This window comes from Acomys minous (genome assembly GCF_964271855.1).
Source record: "Acomys minous genome assembly, chromosome: 1".
In the NCBI taxonomy this organism is placed as follows: Eukaryota; Metazoa; Chordata; class Mammalia; order Rodentia; family Muridae; genus Acomys; species Acomys minous.
The window spans coordinates 147,715,635-147,722,640 of record NC_140483.1 but is presented as its reverse complement, the minus strand read 5'-3'; positions in this window follow the sequence as shown (position 1 = coordinate 147,722,640).

Genomic DNA, 7,006 nt, shown 5'->3' with positions numbered 1-7,006 from the left:
TATGTACAGTAGTCTCAATTAGTTCCTGGTAATTCATGCTCTATGTTTTTGCAGCATGCATCTTCAAAGATAGCATGACCTCCTCTCTTTTTCATGCTTTTTTAGCATACCTAATCATCTCAAATTACACCATGTGCTGACACATCTGGTGTACAGATTAACCACATAATATTGGTCATTATTCTCTCCACTGGGAATCAGTGCTGTATGGTGAATAATTTGTGTGGTCCTTTTTTTTTCCCAAAAACTCAGCAAGTGTAGATTGTTCTGAAAACTCAAATTTATCTTTGATCTTGATGTTTTGGCTACCTGAGTTCCATGCCCAAACCTCATCAATTGTGGCTACAACACTGGTAGCACCTCAGGCTATGCTCCCTGAAACCCCTATTTGCTGTTACTCCAAAGGTTTTGTACCATCATGTGATGCACAGATGATTCCCATACAGGTTTCCATTATACTCAGATGGACCTGATCAGAATCCATGGGGTTTAGATTTAACCTTGTTGCAGTGGATGTAGGTCACCACACTGCCTCTGGATAATTTTGGAATGGCATCTTCTGTGTGCATGCTTTTTAACTGATTTCATTTTATCCCATAACACTGGACATAGCTCTCAAGCAGCACATACGTTTTCCAGCCAAGAAATTGTGATACCCTGCTGGATATGGGCTTATCATTGTGTGGGAGTTCCTAGAGCACTTGTTGTTGCCCTAAGGAATTCTTCTTGAAAAATTATCACCCACTGCTGGTGTTATGTACACAGCCTATGATACATAGCCTTTTTCCTGTGAAAAAGAGTAAAGTCTGCAGCAGAATGACCCTGTAATGTATTGGTCACTATGTGATTCTTTCAGCCAACATTTGTCTGTGTCTAATTGAGATCTAACAAGTTCATGGGGGAGCATCTGTCTGCCCCAAAACCATCAAAGATGACTTAGACATCCTCTATAAATCCATTCTCGGGACCAGTCACTTCAGTCCAGGATATTAAACAGATGAATACCCAGTCATTTTCCTGATGGGAGAAAACGATGACTAATATGACCAGCAAAGCACTGTCATAATCTCTGTAGAGCAGTAACTTCAGCATCACATGTGTGTGACATGGAGTAGCTTCAAGAATGTACTCAAGAAAGAATATGATGCTTTGGGGTATGGTGTGGCATCAATAAAGTCTTCTATGACAGATTTCTTACCACATGTGTAGGGATGAGAGCTCATTGCCTAAGCCCCTATCAGAATAACTCTTGCTCAACATATCTTGCACGTTGTGTCCCTCAATGAGACCACTTGCTGGTGGGTATCAGGGTTCAGAGTAAACCTGGTCTTGGGCTTTCTTTACCTCAAATTTATTTTTGATGCTTTCTTTTCTCCTGGAATAATGAGCCAACAGACACATTGATGGGATTGGGACAGCATCACCAGGTGAGTGGTTGGTGCTTACTTCATTGGTGAGTTTATAATTCATAAGGGTTGCTTTTTTTCTGAGGAGACTTTGATTCTAGAGCAGAGAATGTTCTGTTTAACTTGTCTGTGGCTCTTTTGGCTTCCTCAGTTCTCTGAGAGGTGCAGGGCCCACCGAACCTCTAACCAGTCCAGTTGCATGTTTACTCCTTTCCCCTCAGCCTCCGGGGAGGCTGCCTCCTTGCCTGGGGAATCCAGCAGCACTGGCTTGGATGTCTCAGGGCTGTCTATGGCAGGCTCTGGGATGGGACTCCTACTTGTCCAACCTGATGTCTGGGGCCAAGGAGGCCCTTGCCTTTGTGCTGGTTCTAGCCCTCCTCTGACCTGTAGCTATTCCTGTCAGACGTGGAGAAGACCTGCAGAACTCTTACTTCTTCTAAGTGATTCTTTTCCTTTCCTACGTCCACCTTCTTCCTGCCTTTCATCCCCCTTCCCTTCATTGCCCCCCTCACCCTTTCTACCTCTCTCTATTCCTTCCTTTCCTTCTATTTTTTCTCTTCCCCATTTTTTCTTCTAATTTTGGGCACAGGGCTTCACATCTCATTGAGCCTAGGCTGGTCTTGAGATTACTGTAGAACTGAGGCTGATCTTGAACTTCTGTACCTCCTCCTGCCACCTCCCCAAGTTCTGAGGTTACAGGAATGCACCATCATGCCTGGAACCCAAGGTAGGTGACCCTTTGAATGCCTATCCTCTTGCATAGATAGTGATAACTCATAACTGTTATCTCTGAGTTGTGTGAGTCTGGTATTAATTCTTCTGGAACAGTGGATGAAGCAGACATTAGCAGTGTCCTCTTTATATTTGTGTCTGAGCTTCCTCCTTTTCCTGTGATGGCCTCATTCCTCATGCATTAACCTGAGCATACTTACATGGTTTTTTTAAATATGCATAAACCAAAAAAGTTGTACCAAAACCCAAAACCCAATCCAAAACAGTGATAGGCTGAGTGGGGTGGTCAGCCAGGGCCACATAGTGAGGCCTCGTCTCAAGAAAACAAAACAAAATATACCCAAAACAAAACAAAAAATAAGCTGTATTGATACTTTGAATGGAGGATATTTTATGATGATTAAGAGATTAGAATCATCCAAGGACCAGGGTTGAATATACCACAGGGTTAAATAATATAAAATAATTCAATAGTTGTATTTTGGACATCTTGTTATCCCATGAGAGGTTAAAGGAGTCATCTTGTGAGAGCAGATAATTCCTAGCAGAACACTTATTTCATCCTTTGTACAGTCTGGCTCTTTAGTCTCCTCTTAGTTCATTTCTCTTCTGACCAGGTAAAATGAAGGATGCTTTTCAGAGTTTCTTTCCTTCAGCTATCCATTGATTACTTTTTGCTGCTGTTCCTTCCACTCTGGATTTTATTCAGACCACACAGAACCTTTGATCAATTATCTTATTTTCCAGAATCTTAAAATCAAATAAAGAAGATCAGAGAGAAAATGAGACCAGTATAGCTGACTCTCCATATTTGCAGATTCCAGGCTTGGATTTAACCAGCTGTGGGTTCCGAGTAGGTTAAAAAAATGCATCTGTGCTGCACCTGTACAGGCATTCTTGTCATTTTGTATAACGAACACACTATAATAGCCATTTGCATAACATTTGCGGTCTATTAAGTGTTAGAACCAGTCTAGAGGCGGTTAAGATTCATCAGAGGTTATGGGCTAAATGCACACACTACATCAGTTTTCATGCTGGACTTGAACATTCTTTGATTATCTGTTTAGAGGTCGGGTGGGTCCTGGAACCCGTCTCCTGTGGATACTGAGGGATAGGTATATTTAAATAATGCATAGTAAGTGCCATTAAAGGTACTGTGTAATATGTACATATTATATTCTAAATTCCTTGTAATTGATTAAAGCTGGCTGCAAGTATAAAATATGATTCCTCATTACCTCATTCAGACACAGGCCCAGGCATCCCTTGGAATGCTCTCATTTACAGGAATCAGAGAGCAGCCGAGGAAGACAACTAATAGACAAAGTATCTTTGTCTCACTTAAGGAATGCACAATATATTTTAAGAGGCGCTTGCTGTCATGGAGCATATTTTAAAATCACTTTCATTAATGTCAGCAGTGTTAATGTATGTGCTGCCTTCCTTTTTGTGCCCACGCACCTCCACAATCGTCAGGATAGAGATGATAGGACTGAACATGGCCTGTGTACCCCAGAGACAAGTCAACTAGCCTTCTTGAAATTATGTGTTTGGATGTCCCTTTTCTTTTTCTTAAAATATATTTTATTAATTTATTCATATTACATCTCAATTGTTATCCCATCCCTTGTATCCTCCCATTCCGCCCTCCCTCCAATTTTCCACTTACTCCCCTCTCTAATGACTGTGACTGAGGGGGACCTCCTCCCCCTGTATGTGCTCATAGCGTATCAGGTCTCTTCTTGGTAGCCCGCTATCCTTCCTCTGAGTGCTGCCAGGCCTCCCCATCCAGGGGATGTGGTCAAATATGGGGCACCAGAATCCCTGTGAAAGTCAGTCCCCACTTTCCACTCAACTGTGAAAATGCCCTGTCCATTGGCTAGATGTGGGTAGGGGTTCAAAGTTTACTGCACATATTGTCCTTGGCTGGTGCCATAGTTTGAGCAGGACCCCCAGGCCCAGATCTGCCCATCATAATGTTCTCCTTGTAGGTTTCTAGGACCCTCTGGATCCTTCTATTTCTTCATTCTCCCTTGGTTCTCTCACCTAGAGTCCCAATAGGAAGTCTTCCCCTCTGTCTCACTTTCCTGCTGACTCTCTCCATATCTCTTCAATATAGTACTGGAAGTTCTACCCAGGGAAAGGATGTTACTTTTCTTATGCCGAGAGGATTGTCTCATTCTCACATGGGCTTGGCGGGTGGATTTTTTTTAATCTTCAAGGGTCACCTACCACATAATACTGAGATTATTATTGATGATAGTGAGGATTCTCAGAGATGTGCTGATGGGCTTCAGTGTGACAAACCATCACTACAGATGTGAAAATGTCACTTTGAAGTGAGACTATTGTGAATGATTTCCCTTTTTAATTTGGGTTTAGGCATGGAAAGGATCATAGAAGAGCCTGTCCTCTTCTCCTGTCCTTGAAAGTCACTCTTCTTCCCCTGGTTGAATTTGCAGTTAGGAGCATCATTTTCCTAAGGAAGACGTTTTGTTCCAGCCCAGGCTCCTGAATTGTGCATGAAATGCACATGACTTCAACCAAATGACTTCAGTTTAAAAAATATCAAAGATTTTTGAATGAACTTCCTGCCTTACAGTCTATGAGCCACAAAAATCACATTTAAAAATAGCTTTATGTCCCTGTAGTATTCTACCTCAGCTGTCAAATACAACTCTAGACAAATAAATTAGCTGTTTGCATTGATGATTTATGAGTCAGTTTGTATTGTTTGGGTGATGGCATGGGGTTCATCTGTGTCAGTTACTTGTTAGAGGATGGCTGTGCTTCTTAACGAGACACTCATCCACATCACATGTGCTTACAGTGGTATCAGTTCTGGAAAGGACTCTCGCCAAATTCAAGATTCATTAAAGTACATAGGCTTAAAAATAGAAGAGTAAAAGGGGGATAGGCCAAAGCATCCAGCTTGATGAGTTTTACAAGTGGAACTTGACTGGGCGTAGAGCATGGGCACCCTACTCTTAGCCAGCAGTCTCTGATCAAGGCTGTCAATGAGCCTCAGTCATCTGGCGTTGATAGGAAAGCTGTTCAGGAAGATGGGAACCAAGTAGAGTTTCTTTTTTTTTTTTTTTAAATAATTTCCCTGAAAAGTTTGTTTTTGTTTGGAACTGCTATCAGAAAACAATTAGTTTTTGCAGATGTTAAAGTCATATATTTGGCTTTTCAACATCCTTGAGGTGTTTGCTGCCAAACCCCTTTACTTGCAAGCTTTTTAAAAAAATTCAATACTTTGGAATAAAGTTAACATGTGTGGAAGAATATCTATATATTTGATGAGAGAGTAATTCCTTTAAGTGATTCCAAATATTTGGCCCCTGAAGAAAGCACTCAGCCAAATACCATTATGTTGCAAGGTTGTCCTGTATTCATGCATTCCTCTCCAAGATAAGGTTTTATTACTTGTCACAGTGAAGAGAAGAAAAAGTTTCAGACTACGAATAGTCTATCACAAACGATTTCCCTATAAGACTTGGTGCTATGGATAATTTACATGTTATCCTTTGAAGCAGTAGTCCTTTTTTGTTTTGTTTTGTTTTGTTTTGGTTTTTTGAGACATGGTTTCACTGTGTAGCCCTGGTTGTCCTAGAACTATCTCTGTAGACCAGGCTGGCCTCAGACTCACAGAGATTCTCCTGCCTCTGCCTCCTGACTGCTGGGAATAGAGGTGCATGACATCATGCCTGGCCTGAAGCACTTTTAGTATTTATCTGTTTCAATGATTTGTATGAAAGCATCATAGTATATCCATTTAGTGAATATTTAAATCTATAGTATATTTGAAGAATTTTCATTTATATTACAACAGTTATGTTTAAATATTAAATTAAAGAAAAATGGAAACAATATTCAGCATTGTTTACAAAATTAAAACTGAGAGTAGAAGAACTTCTGCAGAAAAAGTATTCAAGAATTAACCACAGCATCTTTCCTGAAATTTCCAAATTTTTCATATAAATATTAATTCATGTAAATAAAACAAAAGCATAGTTCATCAAAGAGAAAATGAGTCAGATGCCTAAACAAGAAATATTAAGTCAGCAACAAAATCTCATTTTATTTATTTTAAAATATTTATTATGTATTCAGTATTTATTTTGTGTGGTTTTTTTTTCTGGAGCTGAGGACAGAACCCAGGGCTTTGTGCTTGCTACACAAGCTCTCTACCACTAAGCTAAATGCTCCATGCCTTTATTTATTTATTTATTTATTTATTTATTTATTTATTTAGTGTGTGTGAGCCATTTCACTGGTTCAAAACCTGATTTTAAATATTTGTGCGATGTAATTGAATTTATGGAAGTTACATATTGACACTTACATTTATTTTGTAGTGTACATGCATTAGGAGTTTCCCACATCATAGTTTATGAGAGATAGACAAATATACTTTAAAATGAAACTTTTGGTGGCACATATGAGTGAGTAATTTAGCTTTATAAGATTAACCACTATGTTTCAGCTTTAATGTGACAGTTTGATAAAATAGTGATTAATACAATAATCTGATGATTTTGAACTGCTCTGATGTGATGTTAAGGAAAATTTATTTAAAAAGCCCCTGGGTAGGATTTAGGTGGGGATAAGGAAAGAGAAATAATTGACAAAGACCTCTGTTTTCAGATCCCGACATTAAAAGATCTGTTTTATTTATTTTAATTATGAGTATATGTGTTTTCCTGTGTGTGTGCATGTGTGTGCAGGTACCTGGGGAGGCCAAAAGGAGGCGTCAGACCCCTGGGTCTGGAGCTATGAGCCTGACATGGGTGTTGGAAACAGAGCTCTGAAAAAGCAGGGAGAGCTATTAACCACTTAGTTTTTTAAACTTTGCAATAGTATTC